This window comes from Mytilus trossulus, chromosome 7, assembly GCF_036588685.1.
Source record: "Mytilus trossulus isolate FHL-02 chromosome 7, PNRI_Mtr1.1.1.hap1, whole genome shotgun sequence".
NCBI lineage: Eukaryota > Metazoa > Mollusca > Bivalvia > Mytilida > Mytilidae > Mytilus > Mytilus trossulus.
Genome location: NC_086379.1, coordinates 16,254,824 through 16,280,907, shown reverse-complemented (window position 1 = coordinate 16,280,907; position 26,084 = coordinate 16,254,824). Strand labels below are relative to the sequence as shown.

The 26,084-nt window shown below is 31.4% G+C and overlaps 1 pseudogene; it reads left to right on the top strand.

Moving 5' to 3' along the window:
• Positions 1-2,903: 2,903 nt before the first annotated feature.
• LOC134724706 (peptidyl-prolyl cis-trans isomerase-like) lies at positions 2,904-26,084 on the top strand (annotated as a pseudogene).

Here is a 26,084-nt window from a genome sequence, read left to right as displayed (position 1 = left end):
CCTATACACATATCCAATGTGAAATAAACAAGCATTTCCATTCCTCTTTCAAGATGCTGGGTTTATGTACCATGATCAGTTTAGGGCAAAGGCGCTTTGTGTGTCTTGAAAGGCAAGTCATTGGTATTAAGCAGCACCATTTACCAGCAAAGTGAAACTTTTATGAATCGTACTCAAAGCATTAATCCGGTCATTCTTATTAAAGAGGGGGAGGACAGGGGGTACCCTTCTCCCTTCTCCCACCTCTCTTCTCCTTTCTCCTACCCCTCTTCTCCTTATTTTTTTTTAATTTACCGGAAAAAAGAGAGATTTTATTTTTTCATATTTTATTTTTTTCTCCAACTTTTTCTCCTTTTTCCCAGCCTTCCTCTCCTTTCTCCTACCCTCTTTCTCCTTTCTCCCACCCCTTTCTCCTTTCTCCTACCCCCTTTCTCCCTGTCTCCCTTACCCCTGTCCTCCCCTCTCATTAAAATAAGTTCTCATCACTTGCTCCTCGATTTTTTTATATGTCACACGGCGAAATATAAAAAATCGAGGAGCAAGTGATGAGAACTTACGTTAATCAGATTGTAATCCGTGTTTACATTTCCAAGAATTTGTTCCCTGTTTGGGCGAGAAAAGAATATATGTATTTGCAACAAAACGCGCGTCAAAAGTCACTAGCATACACCTGCATTCACTTTGTAATTGTTTTATATTAAACCTAATGACGTAAAAAAAAATAGCAGCTGTATGTCAATGTGTGACCTTTAACAATGAGTAACATTATACCGCATAGCTAATCATAAAAAACTACCTAACAGTTTTTCTGTTTGTACATAACAATAAAATAAATTAAACAAAAAACAGATGATGTATAGCAACACAAAAAACACTGAATAGCAGGTTCCTCACTTGGGACAGGCACATACAGAATGTGAGGGGTTGAACATGTTAACAGTTTAATTGTTTCCGTATCAAATATATTATTCATTTGAATTAATCTACTAATGCTAAATTGTTTATACTATTAAAATTCAATTTAATTAATAAGATATGTTTGTACTAAACAAAAAAATATTTGAAGAGAGCTTAATGAACTCGCCAGATCAAAAACAGCACCGCCACTGAAGAGTGCATCTATTTCATTCTCAATTTTATCTAGTCAGTCAAAGCCAATAACAAGTAAAACATATCATTTGTATCCAAAACTAACATATAAACCATTATGGATTTAGTGGGAGCGTATATATAGATATAATCCATAACCCATAATTTCTACAGTCCAGTTGCCCGACGGTACGATAGTCTGACAGTCTGTTAGTCCGACGATCCGACAGACCGTTAATCCGACATATGAATTGATGTCACTCTTCGTGAGGATGTGCTGTGGTAGATGATAGATATCGTCCTTATAAAAGCTTACTTATATAGTGGCGAAACACGGGCAGTATTTAAATTTTCAATAAGTGGAATATGTTGGCATGGGATATGGCATGAGCAAATTATGTTTGAACAATCCATCTAAGATTCTATTCCTGTTCACCATGTCAAAGCAGATCATCGATAATGTTTAATTGCATTACATGTGCGTACATGCAATGCACATTTTGTGGTTAGAAATTAAATCACAAAACATAATTTTTTGTCATAAAATCCTCACGCCATAACATTATTTATGTTGAAAAGAATAAAAATTTAGGACATTGATGATGACAGCATACAATACACATTCACAAACAGAAAACAGCAAACAAAAGAGAAGCTCACTGTGCAATGAGGAGTAGAGAGTAATCTAATCAAATGGTTTGACTTAAAAAAATGATTCAAATCAGTCCTATCTGTGTGGTAGAGGTGAAATGGGGGAAAACAGATTTTAAAGCGCATGCATGGCCGTAACTACATAGAGACAAATTTTATGTCTCATGTTGGAAATTTAAAAGTTGAAACAATTTACTTTTAGTTTTCAGTGTTGATGGTATATTGTTAGTACAGTTATGTGTCTTATTATATATGTACCCGGGTTTGTCTTTTGTGCACTTATTGTCCTACTTTATGACTACATATAGTATAAGTGTTGATTTTCATTTGTAAATCTAGTAATTTTGTTTCAAACTTGAATTTTCTTATACTGAAGGACCTTTGCCTAATTAAAAAAAAAAACTGCATTTAATTTTGAGAATATTTGAAATAAGCGCTGTTTCGTTCTGGTGCGAGTTTTGTTGGCAAGGTTGCATGTCCACCGATGTCCAGACATTGTGCGAGAAAATATTTAAGAAGAAACGATGCTTCTGAACCGTAAGAAAAGTTGGTCGATAACGCCGGATTTCGTGTAAAGTCTTCATTAACAGTCAGAAAAAAATTATGGTCTTGTACAAAGGCAGTTTTACAACATTTTCAAAATTTCAAAATTTTAGACACTTGTATTCGCTTTGAAATATACCTCTTTATCAATTTTCATGGTGATCCAACACAGGCACTTGTCTCAAAAAAAAATTTGAGACAAGTGCCTGTGCGATCCAAGCAAAAAAAAAAAATTGCTCCAAAAAATTTAAGCCGTTTTATAACGAAAATGTTACGACCAAAATAAATCATCACACTATAATAGCTAGATTATTTGAAATCAATTTAATTACATTTCATAACATTTGTATCAATATTGGTTGAAAATTCGGTATAAAATGTTGTTACTCAAAATTTGAGATTTCTGCGGGAAAAAACAAATTCAGATCTAGTTTTTACCCTTATTTCAGTTTATATTTTTAAAAAAACACCAGAAGAAATCTTCAATGTATGAAAATTGTGGTTGTACAATGTAGTGGTGATACTATTTCGAAGCGAGGGTTTATAAACTATAATGAAAACAGTTCATATGACCCCCAAATGACCCCTTTTATAACCCAAATATGAAACAGACTATAAAAATCAATCTCGTTTCAATCATCAAACTCGTTTTCATTTCTAGAGAAACCACGTGCTTCCTTCTTCTACCGGCTTCGAGAATCCCGCCATCACAATTCCGCTCACTCATTCATTTCACCTGATTTTCAGGAGATTATCAAGTATGGCAAACCCAAAATGTTTTTTCGATATGTCAATTGGAGGCAGTCCAGCTGGTAGAATTGTTATGGAGGTATGTTGTTACGTTATTTTCTATAACCAGCGGTATTTGTTGTGTTACCATGCAAGTGAAGGTAGCCGGCTTTCTTGAAAAGTGAAAGAATCGCGTTGATAACTTGTATAAGGCGGACGCAATATTTTTGTTAAATGTTCGGCACTTGAATTAGACCGTGTATGAAGTTGTATAAAAAAAAAGCTGCCGAATTACAATTAATTAGAATTAACAAAAAATAAGTGCCGACTATGTACAAGGTGAAGGCTGCGCGGATGGGATATTCATTTTCACCCGTTGCTTGTACCGCGTGTTTATTTCTTCTTCCGGTTTAGTACATCAGACCTTCTAAGGGATTATCATGCACTGCAGAGATACTTTAAAATCTACTTCATACATTCACACAAGTATTGACTAAATGTAATGTCTCGCATAATGTTTGCATGACTAGCGATTTCATATTTGAATCCTATTTTTCAAAGTTTTTTCCACATTAAGTAAAGAAATCTACCTCATATTTTTAATGTTAATCACTGAAATGCCCTTCTAAATTATTTTACTAAGCCAAAATTTTAATTTTGATATCCCCCTTTTTTCTGCCTATCGAGAAATGAGAAAAAGATCTGTCTATCAATTTCTTTGGCGGCATAAACTTAAAAACATGCCATTTCAACTTAAATTTGCTTTTAAAGATGAATTATTTTCTGGATTCCTTATCAGGAGCATTTTTGAGATTCTGCCATCCTCACCATGAGTTGGCATACAGTGGCATGGAGTCCCCAGTGGCTGATGAAGCTGTGCATTACCCGATTGGTTTTGATTTGACCACCTATAAATCTCTTTATCAGTTCTAATTAGTCTATTTAGAAGATACCCAACTTTTCCCAACTTCCTCCCCTGGAACTACTGTCTTTCACCAGTGTCGGGCTTGCATCACCATTCTTTCTGTATACCCAAAGCAGGAAAGAGATGTCAACCTTTGGAATCGATGGAAATTTGAAAATACCATATATATTAAACCATAGATACCTGATTCTTCTTTATATATCATAGATATAGGAAGATGTGTTATGAGTGCCATTGAGACAACCCTCCATCCAAATAACAATTTATAAAAGTAAACCATTATAGGCAGTCTTCCTCTACCTTTACCTAAAAGAAACATGACAAAATATAATAGACATCAGCTGTTCTGGTCACTGCTGTAAACCTGTCTTCCTCTTCCTTTAACTAAAAGGACGGCCTTCAACACGGAACATGGCTCACACCGAAACAAGCTATAAAGGACAACAAAATTACCTGCCAACTTTTAAAAATGCCCATGGGAGTTTTATGTGCAAGAGAGCTCTTTTAAAGTCCTTAAAATCGGCAAAGGAGTGTTCAAATGTATTTAAATGATGTTTAGCTACTTCATACATTGTACTTTTAAAACCCTATAGCCATTGGCATTGTAAAATTTACTGTTTTGTTTAAGATTGTGGTCAAAACTGCTCTTACAAAATTTCCATCTGGGAGTTCAGCTTTCATGGTGGAAATCTACCGCTTATAGTGACAGTTGGCAGGGAGGGATGAAACATTCCCTTAATTTTTGAGGCGGCCAAATCTTAAAATTGCTCTCAATACTTGGAATTTTTTCAAAAAATTTAAAGCATCATCCAAATTTGTTCTCCTGAAATAAAATAAAACAACAGCCTAACATATATTTCTCTTTTCAGTTGAGAGCTGATGTTGTGCCAAAAACAGCAGGTATGTATATTTCAATTTTCTATTTAATTGAGTGAGGTCAAAACAGAAGGTGACCGCAAGACTTTGATCTTGAAATTCTCAACATAACTATTAACAACATCCTATCAGAAGAAAAGCAACTTAAATTTTCTCACAATTTTTTGTCGATAGGAATGGAAAATCTTATTTTGAACAACCCTTGTATATTTCAAATTTAATACAATGACGAAAAAAATGAAATCCAACACTAGACCAATAAGCGTTCAGAAGAGAGTCAATCAATTTATATTGTATGCAGTGCTCCAGCTAGAATTCAAAAGGGACAGGGTGCCAGTGGAAGGCAGGGCACTTTTTTATGATAGGAGAAACCACTGCTCATTTCTTTTGTCTACGTCCCTGCGTGTATCGCGAGTTCACATATTTTTTTACAGTATATATTGTTAGTAAAGATGCATATGTTGTTGTTTTGATTATTTATTCTATAAAATTTGCAGAAGAAAAGTCATTCATACTACTTGTTCATAAAACATGGCAATACACATTCATACTTTTAACCAAAAGAGGCAAAATAAACTTACTATTATCCCCCACCCCCTCTCCTTCCAAAAAGAAAAAAGAACATAAACTAAACATCTCCTAGTTTACCATACATGTACATGACAGAGTAGTTGTATTTTCAAAATTTTTATCTAGAGCTTGGCCCTCAAAACCTTTTTTCAGGAATGTATTATTTAGTGTAGCTTCATTTGTTATGAGAGTTTAACTGCACACTTCCAATTTTGTAAGTTGATAGCTTGACACATCCAATCAATGACTTTATTTATATTTCTTTCTTGAGAATGTATAAAACATGGATTGCCAAAAGTATGATTATTAAAAATAAATTGCAATATAATTTTTTTTGTATGTTTAAAGACAGTTAATATCCTAAAGGTAACATTCTTATATAATTTTGTATTCAATTGATTATTTTTTCCTATTTTTAGTTCTAGATAATATTTTAGTAGCACAATTTTGTAATAAGCTTTTTCAGGGGAAGTAACTCCAAAATTAATTTCCAACTTGTTTACGTCTACTTGTCGCTCACAAGTTGAGATGGACGATGTTTCTGTGAAGGCATAGTTTTATTTTGATTACTTCAATTCAATTCTAAATTCATGAGTCTTCATTCATACTCTCTTCCATTGTGACTTGGAGATCAAAAAGCAAATGCCCATACATCATATTTATGACAAAAAGGTACATTGTCTTAATTAGGGAGCACCATGTTTGCGCGCATTTGGGGATTAAAATATTTTACGTTTGTGCACAGCTTTTGATTGCATTTGCACGCATTTATTTTACAGGTAATCTCGGGTAAAATTATAAATAAAAATTATATTAAGTTATAAATAACTATTTTTTTTGAATTTTCATATTAATCAATTATTAATTTTAAAAATAGTTTATCAGTCAAATTATATACTGTTCATATTGAATTCTAAAAGCAAGTAAAAACTCTGTTAAAGCTTTTAATACGGTCAAGTTACAATACATGTAAATGAATGGGCTTATGAGACTTACACTAAAGGAAGGGGTACTAATACTTGTAAATAATTGAACAAATTAATAGATAAATAAGCATTTATTACCTGTATTTTCCCTAAAAAAATACTGATTGAATACTTTCAAAATATGTGCCTTATGATAACATTAAGAATGGAAATGGGGAAGGTGTCAAAGAGACAACAGGCCTCTACATTATCATTTTTTCTCACTTGTCCCTTCGGACAAGTTGCAAGAAAATCAACTTGTCCGAACTCTTAACTCACTTGTCAGAATTTATAATTGAAAATCCTCCATATTGATTATACATTTATATTATAGGCAATAATAACACTTGCCCTTTGATTGTACCTAATAAAGATCAATATAGGGAGCATTTTGTTATGTTATATGAATGCCACATCAAAATTTATTTTATTATTTCAGACTGAAGGCTTATTTGCAAGACTGAGCTCTCTGACTCATTGTCACTATCATGTGTCGATCATTAATCATATCTCTTCCTATACCACTAGGTTCTCCTATTCATGGACCTATATTCATTCTGAATTAGTGGTAGCACCTTGTTTACAAATAAACCTTTTTAATTTATTGATGGTGCCAAACAAGATTTCACATTTTATTTTGATTTTTACATACATTGATATATAATCATGAAGTACATTAAACATTTTAGTAAAAACATCTGCCTTTTTAGATTTTATTTAATTTTTACATCTTAACTTATTATTTTAACATATAGATCTTATTAAATAAAACCTTATTTAATTTAATGTTATGCCTAAAAGCAAATTCAAATGATACAAACTTTTTAATAAAAAATTTAAAAGTTAAGGTAAAACTCCATATCATGAATATGGAGGTGCTCCTAATTCAAGAGGCTTATACTAAGAAGACATTTACATTGGTTTCCTTCCCCTTACTTATTTTTCCCTGGTTAATGGCTGCCAGCATGTTCAAATTCGTTCAATCAGAGACATATTTTACAAGTTTATATGTCTCTGGTTCAATCAATGAATATTTAATTCATTTTGTATGATCAATAAAACAATCATTCATATTTTTAGGAATGTATAAGTCTTGAATTTGATCTATTAACATCTGACATCGATTTTTTCACTTGTCCCATCGGACAAGTAGTATGATGAATCTACTTGCCCGACACCTATTTCCACTTGTATCGGACAAACAGTAATGTCGAGCCCTGGACAACAAACTAAGACTAACGGAAGGGGTACTGATACTTATTTAAAAATAATTGAACATATTAATAGATAAATAAGCATTATTACCTGTAGTTTACCCGAGTTTACCTGCCAAAAAAATGCGCACAAATGTAATAGAAAGCTGAGCACAAATATAATGCACTGCTTAATTAAATTTCCTAGTAATTAGCACCTTTGAAGTCTTATCCACAATAATTGATTGTAATGACATGATTAACCTCGTTACCTGGGGGCAATCACCAGGTGTCATATTTTTTATTTAACTTCTGATAAGAAATCAATAAAACAAAGGGCAATTCTACCAAAAACAGCACAAGGGTTTTTCAGAAAACAGCGTCATGGCAGAAGGGTGTGGCGCCCTTTTATTTTGGGCCAACGAGATATGGGTTATGTCCCTTTTGCCAGTATCTTATAAACTAGCAAGATATTATGATGTGTGCGCAACGTATATTTAAAGCTTTACACATATTAACCCTTTCCTGCATAGTGACGACATTTTTCAGACCCTATACTCCACATGACGTCCGTGTAGTACTTAAAGGGATAATTCGCGATTTTTCACTTTTCATCTTATTATGTTCATAATACTATATAAAACATATTCACCAAGTTTTATTTTGATATGAAATCTAATAAAGAAGAAAATTGGGAATTATTAATTTTATTTTTTGAAACTTCCTGACTTATGTGACGTAGTTTAAGTCTTTGATGCATGCCGGGAGTGAAAATATAACATTTAAGTCTTGTTCGTTAACCATATAATAACGCGATTTAAAGCGCATCAACGACTTTTGGTGTAGCTATTAACCAGCGAAAAATAAGTGATAGCCATGCAACTTTTAAAATAAGATCGTGTGAATTTTAACAAGGATTTGTATAGATCTAACTATACAAATCCTTGATTTTAATAATAAAAGTAAATCATACAATAGAACATTTTTATGATTTTTTTTCTAAAAATACTTTAAACAAACATACCAAACTGACATGATCGATAGTGTATTAAAAATACATGTTTGTATTCTGACCTTTTTGCTTCATTCTAGCAATCATTTTCACTTGCTTGTACGGTGGAAACAATAAAATGTGTATTGTTTTGTGACACCTTAGGAATGTGGAATGCGTAGTTTAACTCAAGGTAATTAAAAGATTAGCATTATGTAATTCTAATCTTTTGATCCTCATTCAGTGAAATCTAGGCGTCACGGTTTACTGACATTTCAGGTGTGAACAACATTCAGTATCAACTGTAAACGGGAGTCAGACAAAGTTTCAGAAACATGAATGTAAAAAAAAAATTTAAAAAAAAATTAACGGGAATAATAAGATCGCACAATAACTGGATAGCTGTTGTATATTTTCATATTTTGCATAAGACCACTTTTAATGAATTATGACTTTTGATTACTTAAGTAACGATAAAATACTGAATTATTTTAATTGAAGAATTTATAAATAAAAATAGCCTGTAAAACACGAGTTTATGAACTAAAAATTGTACTATTTCAAATTAGGAACGGCAGACTAAAATATTTCAAACAGATCATTAACAATTGCAATTAAATAATTTAGTCCATCACACCGTAACTATATATAAATCTTTAGCTATTTGACCAACGATGTATTAAAAAAAAATTTAACGAATTAAATGTCATCTTTCCCTATTTTTTTATGTAATTATAAGTCTGTTTCAACTAGCAAGAATACCACTAAAATTCGGACAAGCAGTTTATTCTTTAAATTGCTGTCATTGAATATCAAAAGAGAAAATAAATCCCGAAAATATTTGAAACTTTGATACTCTATAGTTTTTCTGTAAAATACTCACATCCCTCGGTATTAGTGTACTTCCAGTTGCGTATATATTACATGCATGTCGGAACAATTGTGATGATGGCGAATTTCTTCCTTTTTTCGAGAACAATCTAATTGATATATAAATGTCCATAACTTCGATGAGCCAAATAAAGTTATATATCGACCTGTATTTAAATCTCTTCTTCTTCTTCTTTTGGTATACTATAGTCTATCGACATTTCATAATTACATACTGTTGGCATACGTGGACTTGTCATTTTACAAAACTTTTACCCCAATTTACGCAAAATGTATGTTTCTTTCTTATGTTTTATGTATACATGTATATATTTTGATTTGCGCTATAGTTCCGTAACTTATAATCCAGGCGTATATACGAATGGTCGACAAGTGCGTACATTTTTTTAAATCAATATTTCTGGCCTTCACCATTGACAATGAGTATATATTACATTTTTACCAAATTTATCCTTGGAAAAAATACGTATATAGATTTTTATTTCATCAAATCTGTTTTGTTTTTTTTTGGTATTATTTATATTTTTATAAATAATTTTCTTTTCATCAGAAATGATATTCATAAACAAACGTATGAGTTAGTAATATCACTTTCGGACACGCAAGATAGAGATGTATATTAAACATCTAATAGTTCAAAATGGAAAGTTATAAGTTATCGGCCGTGTACACTTATCAATACACTAAGAAGTGAAACTATGCATGAATTTGCAAACTCGACAGGATATCGCTTGAATACCTGGACGTGTCACCTCACACCCCCTACAATACCTTTGGGAGTAATACCTTTAGCCATGCGGGTGATCAGTGGAACGAATATCCTAATTTATTTGAATAAAGTTTATTACATAAAAGAATTATGAACTAATTAGATTTCCGAAAACAATTCAAGTTTCAGGGAAGACTTATTTATGATTTGAAATTTTGACTTTTTCACTAATTCCTATATTATCAGTCTAAAATAACAGATCATGGTTATTTAAAAAAAAAGAAGAAGAAAATGTTCCGTATCAAGTTAGTTAACTAGTTAACTAGTATGATAAAACAATCGTACGATTGACGAGATTTCGACACGCAATTACGACTACGTCGGGTTACTGTAGTTTTGGTCCTTAGACATATCGGGAATGCAAATCGGAGAAGGTAACAAAATGCCTGACCGCAGAGAATTGATACTCTAAATTTAAAATCGATGGTGATCTCTTATCTAGCAGAATAAAACTTTAATATCTATGAATTTGAGCATTTCTATACAGAATAAACATAATATCAATTTTTGATTTTTTTGCGAAGTTTCCCTTTAAATTAAAACTTCAAAGTGTCTGCAGTAGACTTAATAAAATTTGTATCCAAAAACTTAAAGGAATATCATAGGAATATCTGTCTTAAATTTGATGTAATAAAGGGTTAACAAGAGAATTTTACATTTACTGCTCAACCTTGTGTTCCAGGATTTTTTTCAATTGCAGAAAAGTCAATATTGAGAAAATCTAGTCTGGGAAAAAAAACCAGGCACTACCAGTATTATGTCCTTGGAAAAATAATTTATTTACAAGAATCTGTTCTTAATTTTTAGAAAACTTCAGAGCTCTCTGCACTGGTGAAAAAGGTTTTGGATTTGCAGAAAGCAAATTCCACAGAGTAATTCCAGGATTCATGTGTCAAGGTGGAGATTTCACCAGAGGAGACGGAACTGGCGGCAAAAGCATCTATGGCAATAAATTTGAGGACGAGAACTTCAAGCTGAACCATACTGGTCCAGGTAAAAATTTGTTTGAATTTCTGTTCAAACTTTTGAAATGGAGGATCGAACTTCTCCACAGGTTCACACTGATGTAGAAATATGGTCATCAGTACAAGTCATTCTAAAGAGGGGTAACTGTTCGGGAACGAGATGTATACATATTCAGCAACTAAATTTTATTGAAAGGGAATTCAAATTTTAACGCTTTGCGTGAGGAGAGTTGCATGCATACACATTGAACTAAAAGATTATTTGTTCAATTTAAGAAACATTTTTGTTCTCAATGACATCTTACTTGAATATCATACTTAAAAAAGAAATGAAGTGTCATCAAATTCTGTAAAATGCTATATTCTCCAAATCAGGGTTAATATTTACTATTTCCTGGTTTTGCTTTTTATCTATGTCAAGTTATAGTTTTAAGAGACAATTACCATAACCTGTGTAAGTCGAAATTGCAAAATAAAATAACATTCAAATCAATTGCATTTCAGGAATTTTATCCATGGCAAATGCTGGTAAAAACACCAATGGATCACAATTTTTCCTCTGCACAGCAGAAACTACATGGTAAGTGTACATGTATATATATATATATATATCAGTCTAAAGATTTGCACAACGGTACTGATATAAGGTGTTATAAAACGAAAATGTTGTTATAAAATCGTGTTGACAAATATTTCGGCTCAACAAATGGCCTTCTTCTTGTGTCACAAGTTTTAACAATACTGATACATAATGTACAAGGTGTGAAAATAGATCAGTGATAATACAGGTAAGTTTTGGTCGATTGATTTTAATCCTGAATATCATAATTTAAACTCTAAGTGCCTGACTGTATGGAATGCTCTTGGTAAGATGAGCAGGATGGCAACTTTTAGGGGACAAATATTGATGAGTGTCAGTAGGCTTAGAATATAAATCTGTAGATATGATGCCCTCTGTGAGCGAACTTGAAGTATCGAGGAAGGCGATTTTGGATTTAGACTTCTCATGAGTAAATTTTATACTATGATGTATGTTGTATGCCAACAACATACATCATAGTATCAAATTTACTCATGAGAAGTCTAAATCCAAAATCGCCTTCCTCGATACTTCAAGTTCGCTCACAGAGGGCATCATATCTACAGACCATACAACATACATCATAGTATCAAATTTACTCATGAGAAGTCTAAATCCAAAATCGCCTTCCTCGATACTTCAAGTTCGCTCACAGAGGGCATCATATCTACAGACCGCATGAAAATTCTAGTGATTGAACAGAACATTCACTGGAGTGATACACAGCGACAGGTTCGGGAAAGCTTTTGGATAAAGGAACTTAATGTACATCACCCAAACGGCATCAATAAGAAATACTAACAGTCTTGTTTTTCACTTATTTTTATTGTTAATATACACAGTCACATATATTGATTTATAGTGTTTAGTTTAAATTATGATATTCAGGATTAAAATCAATCGACCAAAACTTACCTGTATTATCACTGATCTATTTTCACACCTTGTACATTATGTATCAGTATTGTTAAAACTTGTGACACAAGAAGAAGGCCATTTGTTGAGCCGAAATATTTGTCAACACGATTTTATAACAACATTTTCGTTTTATAACACCTCAGTGTTCCCGCCTGCCCTAAATAGAAGGGCGCCCCGCCCTTGGTGCCCTTACCCCCGCCCTTCTGCCCTCCAAAGCCAAAGAATACCCCCCTCTGCCTTTTAAAAAGATATATTTTACAAATTTCATGCCTTCTGGCATTTCCGGTAAAATTGTTACCTGATTGTGTAACACTAATTAACTGACAATAGGATTAAGTTAAATACCTAATGCCTTTGGCAGTTTTATCACCTCTGCTAATGATTGTTCACTGCTAATTAGTGGATTTAAAATAATTGAACAAATACTAGATATTTAATACAGAATGAAAATGCCTACATCATGACATGGTTAGCCATTTGTAATGTTTACGTATCATAGCATATGTACACATAAAAAAAATATATTTTTAAATATAAAAGTTTAAAACAATTTAAAAGGCATACTAAGTTTTGACTAAATTGGTAGATTGGTAAAAACGTTTTGTTTTATAACCATGAGTATGAAATTAAAAGAAGAACCAAAGAAATTTGTATTTGAACATAACAAGATTGCACCACTTCCTGTTTTATTTCTTGTATTATAATCCTCCTTACATAGGAGCACTTAACAAATGCTTTTATTTTTTAACCATAATGGAGTTTATATCTACTGTAATATATGCAATGGATTATTGCATCATTATAATATAATCATCTCTTGTATCACCTGTTATATTTATAAAACTCCCTACTTAGGAGCACTTTGGTGTGCACTTCTTTATACTTTTTTGTAACAATTTAAATGATTACAAGTTAGGTAACTTTCAATAACACAAATACTATATGTCTAAAAAAGTAATTTTAATGTAGATAATTTAATTACATAACAAATTCAATTTTGTTTAGCTCCATCTTTCAGAACTACTTGTTTATTTTTATAGACTTGTATAATTAAGTTATATAAATTATAAAATAAAAAAAAAAAAAATTTCTAAGGACTTTTTTCATGATCAAAATGCACAGTTTGCATAAATTAACATCAATTAAAATGATATGCTTTGTGTCATGGTATGATAATTTGATAATAAAAAAATCTAACTGGAACCAACACTTGGAACACATTAAATTTTGAATAAGGTTAAGATACAAGTAATCCTCTGCAGCGGAGCCTAGCAATATATACATGTATTTAAGGTTATTAATACACTGCCAAACAGTGCCCTTACAATTTGAAATATAGCGCTAAAGTGCCCTTTCAGACAAGTAGCACCCTTCTGCCCTGAGATTCAAGCTGGAACACTGCACCTTATATCAGTACCGTTGTGCAAATCTTTAGACTGATATAATTTTTTCCTTATCTGCATAGTATCGCCTATTCTAGACGATCCGGTACATAGTAAATTTGCTGGTTGGTCCTTTTTATAGACTTTTATATATATATATATATATTCATGTACTACAATCCTGTGAATTCTGTCTGTACTTGCACTGATAGGTCTTCATTTCCCCCAGAATTTGTTTATCCAAGTTCAAAGCCTTTCTTTCCCCCCCCCCCCCCCCCCCCCCCCCCCTTCTGCCCTCCAAAGCCAAAGAATACCCCCCTCTGCCTTTTAAAAAGATATATTTTACAAATTTCATGCCTTCTGGCATTTCCGGTAAAATTGTTACCTGATTGTGTAACACTAATTAACTGACAATAGGATTAAGTTAAATACCTAATGCCTTTGGCAGTTTTATCACCTCTGCTAATGATTGTTCACTGCTAATTAGTGGATTTAAAATAATTGAACAAATACTAGATATTTAATACAGAATGAAAATGCCTACATCATGACATGGTTAGCCATTTGTAATGTTTACGTATCATAGCATATGTACACATAAAAAAAATATATTTTTAAATATAAAAGTTTAAAACAATTTAAAAGGCATACTAAGTTTTGACTAAATTGGTAGATTGGTAAAAACGTTTTGTTTTATAACCATGAGTATGAAATTAAAAGAAGAACCAAAGAAATTTGTATTTGAACATAACAAGATTGCACCACTTCCTGTTTTATTTCTTGTATTATAATCCTCCTTACATAGGAGCACTTAACAAATGCTTTTATTTTTTAACCATAATGGAGTTTATATCTACTGTAATATATGCAATGGATTATTGCATCATTATAATATAATCATCTCTTGTATCACCTGTTATATTTATAAAACTCCCTACTTAGGAGCACTTTGGTGTGCACTTCTTTATACTTTTTTGTAACAATTTAAATGATTACAAGTTAGGTAACTTTCAATAACACAAATACTATATGTCTAAAAAAGTAATTTTAATGTAGATAATTTAATTACATAACAAATTCAATTTTGTTTAGCTCCATCTTTCAGAACTACTTGTTTATTTTTATAGACTTGTATAATTAAGTTATATAAATTATAAAATAAAAAAAAAAAAAAATTCTAAGGACTTTTTTCATGATCAAAATGCACAGTTTGCATAAATTAACATCAATTAAAATGATATGCTTTGTGTCATGGTATGATAATTTGATAATAAAAAAATCTAACTGGAACCAACACTTGGAACACATTAAATTTTGAATAAGGTTAAGATACAAGTAATCCTCTGCAGCGGAGCCTAGCAATATATACATGTATTTAAGGTTATTAATACACTGCCAAACAGTGCCCTTACAATTTGAAATATAGCGCTAAAGTGCCCTTTCAGACAAGTAGCACCCTTCTGCCCTGAGATTCAAGCTGGAACACTGCACCTTATATCAGTACCGTTGTGCAAATCTTTAGACTGATATAATTTTTTCCTTATCTGCATAGTATCGCCTATTCTAGACGATCCGGTACATAGTAAATTTGCTGGTTGGTCCTTTTTATAGACTTTTATATATATATATATATATTCATGTACTACAATCCTGTGAATTCTGTCTGTACTTGCACTGATAGGTCTTCATTTCCCCCAGAATTTGTTTATCCAAGTTCAAAGCCTTTCTTTCCCCCCCCCCCCCCCCTTCTGCCCTCCAAAGCCAAAGAATACCCCCCTCTGCCTTTTAAAAAGATATATTTTACAAATTTCATGCCTTCTGGCATTTCCGGTAAAATTGTTACCTGATTGTGTAACACTAATTAACTGACAATAGGATTAAGTTAAATACCTAATGCCTTTGGCAGTTTTATCACCTCTGCTAATGATTGTTCACTGCTAATTAGTGGATTTAAAATAATTGAACAAATACTAGATATTTAATACAGAATGAAAATGCCTACATCATGACATGGTTAGCCATTTGTAATGTTTACGTATCATAGCATATGTACACATAAAAAAAATATATTTTTAAATATAAAAGTTTAAAACAATTTAAAAGGCATACTAAGTTTTGACTAAATTGGTAGATTGGTAAAAACGTTTTGTTTTATAACCATGAGTATGAAATTAAAAGAAGAACCAAAGAAATTTGTATTTGAACATAACAAGATTGCACCACTTCCTGTTTTATTTCTTGTATTATAATCCTCCTTACATAGGAGCACTTAACAAATGCTTTTATTTTTTAACCATAATGGAGTTTATATCTACTGTAATATATGCAATGGATTATTGCATCATTATAATATAATCATCTCTTGTATCACCTGTTATATTTATAAAACTCCCTACTTAGGAGCACTTTGGTGTGCACTTCTTTATACTTTTTTGTAACAATTTAAATGATTACAAGTTAGGTAACTTTCAATAACACAAATACTATATGTCTAAAAAAGTAATTTTAATGTAGATAATTTAATTACATAACAAATTCAATTTTGTTTAGCTCCATCTTTCAGAACTACTTGTTTATTTTTATAGACTTGTATAATTAAGTTATATAAATTATAAAATAAAAAAAAAAAAAAATTCTAAGGACTTTTTTCATGATCAAAATGCACAGTTTGCATAAATTAACATCAATTAAAATGATATGCTTTGTGTCATGGTATGATAATTTGATAATAAAAAAATCTAACTGGAACCAACACTTGGAACACATTAAATTTTGAATAAGGTTAAGATACAAGTAATCCTCTGCAGCGGAGCCTAGCAATATATACATGTATTTAAGGTTATTAATACACTGCCAAACAGTGCCCTTACAATTTGAAATATAGCGCTAAAGTGCCCTTTCAGACAAGTAGCACCCTTCTGCCCTGAGATTCAAGCTGGAACACTGCACCTTATATCAGTACCGTTGTGCAAATCTTTAGACTGATATAATTTTTTCCTTATCTGCATAGTATCGCCTATTCTAGACGATCGGGTACATAGTAAATTTGCTGGTTGGTCCTTTTTATAGACTTTTATATATATATATATATATTCATGTACTACAATCCTGTGAATTCTGTCTGTACTTGCACTGATAGGTCTTCATTTCCCCCAGAATTTGTTTATCCAAGTTCAAAGCCTTTCTTTCCCCCCCCCCCCCCCCTTCTGCCCTCCAAAGCCAAAGAATACCCCCCTCTGCCTTTTAAAAAGATATATTTTACAAATTTCATGCCTTCTGGCATTTCCGGTAAAATTGTTACCTGATTGTGTAACACTAATTAACTGACAATAGGATTAAGTTAAATACCTAATGCCTTTGGCAGTTTTATCACCTCTGCTAATGATTGTTCACTGCTAATTAGTGGATTTAAAATAATTGAACAAATACTAGATATTTAATACAGAATGAAAATGCCTACATCATGACATGGTTAGCCATTTGTAATGTTTACGTATCATAGCATATGTACACATAAAAAAAATATATTTTTAAATATAAAAGTTTAAAACAATTTAAAAGGCATACTAAGTTTTGACTAAATTGGTAGATTGGTAAAAACGTTTTGTTTTATAACCATGAGTATGAAATTAAAAGAAGAACCAAAGAAATTTGTATTTGAACATAACAAGATTGCACCACTTCCTGTTTTATTTCTTGTATTATAATCCTCCTTACATAGGAGCACTTAACAAATGCTTTTATTTTTTAACCATAATGGAGTTTATATCTACTGTAATATATGCAATGGATTATTGCATCATTATAATATAATCATCTCTTGTATCACCTGTTATATTTATAAAACTCCCTACTTAGGAGCACTTTGGTGTGCACTTCTTTATACTTTTTTGTAACAATTTAAATGATTACAAGTTAGGTAACTTTCAATAACACAAATACTATATGTCTAAAAAAGTAATTTTAATGTAGATAATTTAATTACATAACAAATTCAATTTTGTTTAGCTCCATCTTTCAGAACTACTTGTTTATTTTTATAGACTTGTATAATTAAGTTATATAAATTATAAAATAAAAAAAAAAAAAATTTCTAAGGACTTTTTTCATGATCAAAATGCACAGTTTGCATAAATTAACATCAATTAAAATGATATGCTTTGTGTCATGGTATGATAATTTGATAATAAAAAAATCTAACTGGAACCAACACTTGGAACACATTAAATTTTGAATAAGGTTAAGATACAAGTAATCCTCTGCAGCGGAGCCTAGCAATATATACATGTATTTAAGGTTATTAATACACTGCCAAACAGTGCCCTTACAATTTGAAATATAGCGCTAAAGTGCCCTTTCAGACAAGTAGCACCCTTCTGCCCTGTTTAGCTCCATCTTTCAGAACTACTTGTTTATTTTTATAGACTTGTATAATTAAGTTATATAAATTATAAAATAAAAAAAAAAAAAATTTCTAAGGACTTTTTTCATGATCAAAATGCACAGTTTGCATAAATTAACATCAATTAAAATGATATGCTTTGTGTCATGGTATGATAATTTGATAATAAAAAAATCTAACTGGAACCAACACTTGGAACACATTAAATTTTGAATAAGGTTAAGATACAAGTAATCCTCTGCAGCGGAGCCTAGCAATATATACATGTATTTAAGGTTATTAATACACTGCCAAACAGTGCCCTTACAATTTGAAATATAGCGCTAAAGTGCCCTTTCAGACAAGTAGCACCCTTCTGCCCTGAGATTCAAGCTGGAACACTGCACCTTATATCAGTACCGTTGTGCAAATCTTTAGACTGATATAATTTTTTCCTTATCTGCATAGTATCGCCTATTCTAGACGATCCGGTACATAGTAAATTTGCTGGTTGGTCCTTTTTATAGACTTTTATATATATATATATATATTCATGTACTACAATCCTGTGAATTCTGTCTGTACTTGCACTGATAGGTCTTCATTTCCCCCAGAATTTGTTTATCCAAGTTCAAAGCCTTTCTTTCCCCCCCCCCCTTCTGCCCTCCAAAGCCAAAGAATACCCCCCTCTGCCTTTTAAAAAGATATATTTTACAAATTTCATGCCTTCTGGCATTTCCGGTAAAATTGTTACCTGATTGTGTAACACTAATTAACTGACAATAGGATTAAGTTAAATACCTAATGCCTTTGGCAGTTTTATCACCTCTGCTAATGATTGTTCACTGCTAATTAGTGGATTTAAAATAATTGAACAAATACTAGATATTTAATACAGAATGAAAATGCCTACATCATGACATGGTTAGCCATTTGTAATGTTTACGTATCATAGCATATGTACACATAAAAAAAATATATTTTTAAATATAAAAGTTTAAAACAATTTAAAAGGCATACTAAGTTTTGACTAAATTGGTAGATTGGTAAAAACGTTTTGTTTTATAACCATGAGTATGAAATTAAAAGAAGAACCAAAGAAATTTGTATTTGAACATAACAAGATTGCACCACTTCCTGTTTTATTTCTTGTATTATAATCCTCCTTACATAGGAGCACTTAACAAATGCTTTTATTTTTTAACCATAATGGAGTTTATATCTACTGTAATATATGCAATGGATTATTGCATCATTATAATATAATCATCTCTTGTATCACCTGTTATATTTATAAAACTCCCTACTTAGGAGCACTTTGGTGTGCACTTCTTTATACTTTTTTGTAACAATTTAAATGATTACAAGTTAGGTAACTTTCAATAACACAAATACTATATGTCTAAAAAAGTAATTTTAATGTAGATAATTTAATTACATAACAAATTCAATTTTGTTTAGCTCCATCTTTCAGAACTACTTGTTTATTTTTATAGACTTGTATAATTAAGTTATATAAATTATAAAATAAAAAAAAAAAAAATTTCTAAGGACTTTTTTCATGATCAAAATGCACAGTTTGCATAAATTAACATCAATTAAAATGATATGCTTTGTGTCATGGTATGATAATTTGATAATAAAAAAATCTAACTGGAACCAACACTTGGAACACATTAAATTTTGAATAAGGTTAAGATACAAGTAATCATCTGCAGCGGAGCCTAGCAATATATACATGTATTTAAGGTTATTAATACACTGCCAAACAGTGCCCTTACAATTTGAAATATAGCGCTAAAGTGCCCTTTCAGACAAGTAGCACCCTTCTGCCCTGAGATTCAAGCTGGAACACTGCACCTTATATCAGTACCGTTGTGCAAATCTTTAGACTGATATAATTTTTTCCTTATCTGCATAGTATCGCCTATTCTAGACGATCCGGTACATAGTAAATTTGCTGGTTGGTCCTTTTTATAGACTTTTATATATATATATATATATTCATGTACTACAATCCTGTGAATTCTGTCTGTACTTGCACTGATAGGTCTTCATTTCCCCCAGAATTTGTTTATCCAAGTTCAAAGCCTTTCTTTTCCCCCCCCCCCCCCCTTCTGCCCTCCAAAGCCAAAGAATACCCCCCTCTGCCTTTTAAAAAGATATATTTTACAAATTTCATGCCTTCTGGCATTTCCGGTAAAATTGTTACCTGATTGTGTAACACTAATTAACTGACAATAGGATTAAGTTAAATACCTAATGCCTTTGGCAGTTTTATCACCTCTGCTAATGATTGTTCACTGCTAATTAGTGGATTTAAAATAATTGAACAAATACTAGATATTTAATACAGAATGAAAATGCCTACATCATGACATGGTTAGCCATTTGTAATGTTTACGTATCATAGCATATGTACACATAAAAAAAATATATTTTTAAATATAAAAGTTTAAAACAATTTAAAAGGCATACTAAGTTTTGACTAAATTGGTAGATTGGTAAAAACGTTTTGTTTTATAACCATGAGTATGAAATTAAAAGAAGAACCAAAGAAATTTGTATTTGAACATAACAAGATTGCACCACTTCCTGTTTTATTTCTTGTATTATAATCCTCCTTACATAGGAGCACTTAACAAATGCTTTTATTTTTTAACCATAATGGAGTTTATATCTACTGTAATATATGCAATGGATTATTGCATCATTATAATATAATCATCTCTTGTATCACCTGTTATATTTATAAAACTCCCTACTTAGGAGCACTTTGGTGTGCACTTCTTTATACTTTTTTGTAACAATTTAAATGATTACAAGTTAGGTAACTTTCAATAACACAAATACTATATGTCTAAAAAAGTAATTTTAATGTAGATAATTTAATTACATAACAAATTCAATTTTGTTTAGCTCCATCTTTCAGAACTACTTGTTTATTTTTATAGACTTGTATAATTAAGTTATATAAATTATAAAATAAAAAAAAAAAAAATTTCTAAGGACTTTTTTCATGATCAAAATGCACAGTTTGCATAAATTAACATCAATTAAAATGATATGCTTTGTGTCATGGTATGATAATTTGATAATAAAAAAATCTAACTGGAACCAACACTTGGAACACATTAAATTTTGAATAAGGTTAAGATACAAGTAATCATCTGCAGCGGAGCCTAGCAATATATACATGTATTTAAGGTTATTAATACACTGCCAAACAGTGCCCTTACAATTTGAAATATAGCGCTAAAGTGCCCTTTCAGACAAGTAGCACCCTTCTGCCCTGAGATTCAAGCTGGAACACTGCACCTTATATCAGTACCGTTGTGCAAATCTTTAGACTGATATAATTTTTTCCTTATCTGCATAGTATCGCCTATTCTAGACGATCCGGTACATAGTAAATTTGCTGGTTGGTCCTTTTTATAGACTTTTATATATATATATATATATTCATGTACTACAATCCTGTGAATTCTGTCTGTACTTGCACTGATAGGTCTTCATTTCCCCAGAATTTGTTTATCCAAGTTCAAAGCCTTTCTTTTCCCCCCCCCCCCCCTTCTGCCCTCCAAAGCCAAAGAATACCCCCCTCTGCCTTTTAAAAAGATATATTTTACAAATTTCATGCCTTCTGGCATTTCCGGTAAAATTGTTACCTGATTGTGTAACACTAATTAACTGACAATAGGATTAAGTTAAATACCTAATGCCTTTGGCAGTTTTATCACCTCTGCTAATGATTGTTCACTGCTAATTAGTGGATTTAAAATAATTGAACAAATACTAGATATTTAATACAGAATGAAAATGCCTACATCATGACATGGTTAGCCATTTGTAATGTTTACGTATCATAGCATATGTACACATAAAAAAAATATATTTTTAAATATAAAAGTTTAAAACAATTTAAAAGGCATACTAAGTTTTGACTAAATTGGTAGATTGGTAAAAACGTTTTGTTTTATAACCATGAGTATGAAATTAAAAGAAGAACCAAAGAAATTTGTATTTGAACATAACAAGATTGCACCACTTCCTGTTTTATTTCTTGTATTATAATCCTCCTTACATAGGAGCACTTAACAAATGCTTTTATTTTTTAACCATAATGGAGTTTATATCTACTGTAATATATGCAATGGATTATTGCATCATTATAATATAATCATCTCTTGTATCACCTGTTATATTTATAAAACTCCCTACTTAGGAGCACTTTGGTGTGCACTTCTTTATACTTTTTTGTAACAATTTAAATGATTACAAGTTAGGTAACTTTCAATAACACAAATACTATATGTCTAAAAAAGTAATTTTAATGTAGATAATTTAATTACATAACAAATTCAATTTTGTTTAGCTCCATCTTTCAGAACTACTTGTTTATTTTTATAGACTTGTATAATTAAGTTATATAAATTATAAAATAAAAAAAAATAAAATTTCTAAGGACTTTTTTCATGATCAAAATGCACAGTTTGCATAAATTAACATCAATTAAAATGATATGCTTTGTGTCATGGTATGATAATTTGATAATAAAAAAATCTAACTGGAACCAACACTTGGAACACATTAAATTTTGAATAAGGTTAAGATACAAGTAATCATCTGCAGCGGAGCCTAGCAATATATACATGTATTTAAGGTTATTAATACACTGCCAAACAGTGCCCTTACAATTTGAAATATAGCGCTAAAGTGCCCTTTCAGACAAGTAGCACCCTTCTGCCCTGAGATTCAAGCTGGAACACTGCACCTTATATCAGTACCGTTGTGCAAATCTTTAGACTGATATAATTTTTTCCTTATCTGCATAGTATCGCCTATTCTAGACGATCCGGTACATAGTAAATTTGCTGGTTGGTCCTTTTTATAGACTTTTATATATATATATATATATTCATGTACTACAATCCTGTGAATTCTGTCTGTACTTGCACTGATAGGTCTTCATTTCCCCCAGAATTTGTTTATCCAAGTTCAAAGCCTTTCTTTTCCCCCCCCCCTTCTGCCCTCCAAAGCCAAAGAATACCCCCCTCTGCCTTTTAAAAAGATATATTTTACAAATTTCATGCCTTCTGGCATTTCCGGTAAAATTGTTACCTGATTGTGTAACACTAATTAACTGACAATAGGATTAAGTTAAATACCTAATGCCTTTGGCAGTTTTATCACCTCTGCTAATGATTGTTCACTGCTAATTAGTGGATTTAAAATAATTGAACAAATACTAGATATTTAATACAGAATGAAAATGCCTACATCATGACATGGTTAGCCATTTGTAATGTTTACGTATCATAGCATATGTACACATAAAAAAAATATATTTTTAAATATAAAAGTTTAAAACAATTTAAAAGGCATACTAAGTTTTGACTAAATTGGTAGATTGGTAAAAACGTTTTGTTTTATAACCATGAGTATGAAATTAAAAGAAGAACCAAAGAAATTTGTATTTGAACATAACAAGATTGCACCACTTCCTGTTTTATTTCTTGTATTATAATCCTCCTTACATAGGAGCACTTAACAAATGCTTTTATTTTTTAACCATAATGGAGTTTATATCTACTGTAATATATGCAATGGATTATTGCATCATTATAATATAATCATCTCTTGTATCACCTGTTATATTTATAAAACTCCCTACTTAGGAGCACTTTGGTGTGCACTTCTTTATACTTTTTTGTAACAATTTAAATGATTACAAGTTAGGTAACTTTCAATAACACAAATACTATATGTCTAAAAAAGTAATTTTAATGTAGATAATTTAATTACATAACAAATTCAATTTTGTTTAGCTCCATCTTTCAGAACTACTTGTTTATTTTTATAGACTTGTATAATTAAGTTATATAAATTATAAAATTAAAAAAAAAAAAAATTTCTAAGGACTTTTTTCATGATCAAAATGCACAGTTTGCATAAATTAACATCAATTAAAATGATATGCTTTGTGTCATGGTATGATAATTTGATAATAAAAAAATCTAACTGGAACCAACACTTGGAACACATTAAATTTTGAATAAGGTTAAGATACAAGTAATCATCTGCAGCGGAGCCTAGCAATATATACATGTATTTAAGGTTATTAATACACTGCCAAACAGTGCCCTTACAATTTGAAATATAGCGCTAAAGTGCCCTTTCAGACAAGTAGCACCCTTCTGCCCTGAGATTCAAGCTGGAACACTGCACCTTATATCAGTACCGTTGTGCAAATCTTTAGACTGATATAATTTTTTCCTTATCTGCATAGTATCGCCTATTCTAGACGATCCGGTACATAGTAAATTTGCTGGTTGGTCCTTTTTATAGACTTTTATATATATATATATATATTCATGTACTACAATCCTGTGAATTCTGTCTGTACTTGCACTGATAGGTCTTCATTTCCCCCAGAATTTGTTTATCCAAGTTCAAAGCCTTTCTTCCCCCCCCCCTTCCCCCCCCCCCCTCCCCCCCCCCCCCCCCCCCCCCCCCCAAAAATGCCTATTGGAAATGATCAGATGGTTAATAATAGAATTAGTATTCGATCATATATTACTGAATGGTAAATTGGTTTACCATTAATTTCATATGTCCATCAATCCCACTTCACATTTTCATGCACCTTTAATTCAGCTAACTGAAATTTGGCATTGAGCTTCATGTAAGCCATCATTTTTAGATTCATTAATCAATAAGGTATGCTTACACATAATGGCCATGTAGGATATAGTCATGGTTCCATGCATTTACAAATCTTAGCTTTCCTGAAAAATGGAATCCAGCTATTCTAGGTTTGTATCTGTACTGTGATTTTTCACATGCATGGATAATCAACTTCCTGTTGAAAGAATGATCATAGTGCTTAAGTATTAGATTAAATAACAGGAAGTTGATAAGGGACGACATCAAAGATTGATGTAGAATAAAAAACTTAAATCAAATAGTTTGGGGGGGGGGGGGTCAACATTGCTGCAAGTTTGTTAATCAAAAATCGATTTACATATATCCATATAGGCAAATCGATTTTTCCTAAATTAAGTTAAGAGAGGGGGTGGGGGATCAGTGAACTATGTAAATTAAGTTTTTATCCTTCATTGAACTTTTGATGTAGTCCCTAAGTGAACACTACAGAGTTTGTTGTTTTTTACTACATTTTAATTAATACATTGGTCATACATTTGAGTGCATGCTGGTAAATCTTAAGCTCAGAATCCATGTACAACAATGTATATTCTGAGAATAGTAGAGGCCAATCAAACAGGAAACTACAAATTGGAAATGATCAGATGGTTAATAATAAAATTAGTATTCGTCATATATTACTTCATATTTTTACTACGGAAAAATGTTCTCAAATTTATAGTTTTCTTACTCTTTTCAACAGGTTGAATGGCAAACATGTTGTATTTGGCAGTGTTGTTGAAGGAATGGACATTGTAAAGAAAATCGAGGGTGTTGGATCTCAAAGTGGCAAGACGCCAAAGAAGTCAAGATCACAGCCAGTGGACAACTATAGAAAGACTCATATCTTGTGCAATTTTTTTTTTTTTAATGGATATTTTATAGAAAAATAGCGGAAATACTGGTGTAGATCTTTTCTACGAATGAAAATCTTGGACAATAAAGTGCTAGCTTAACAGAC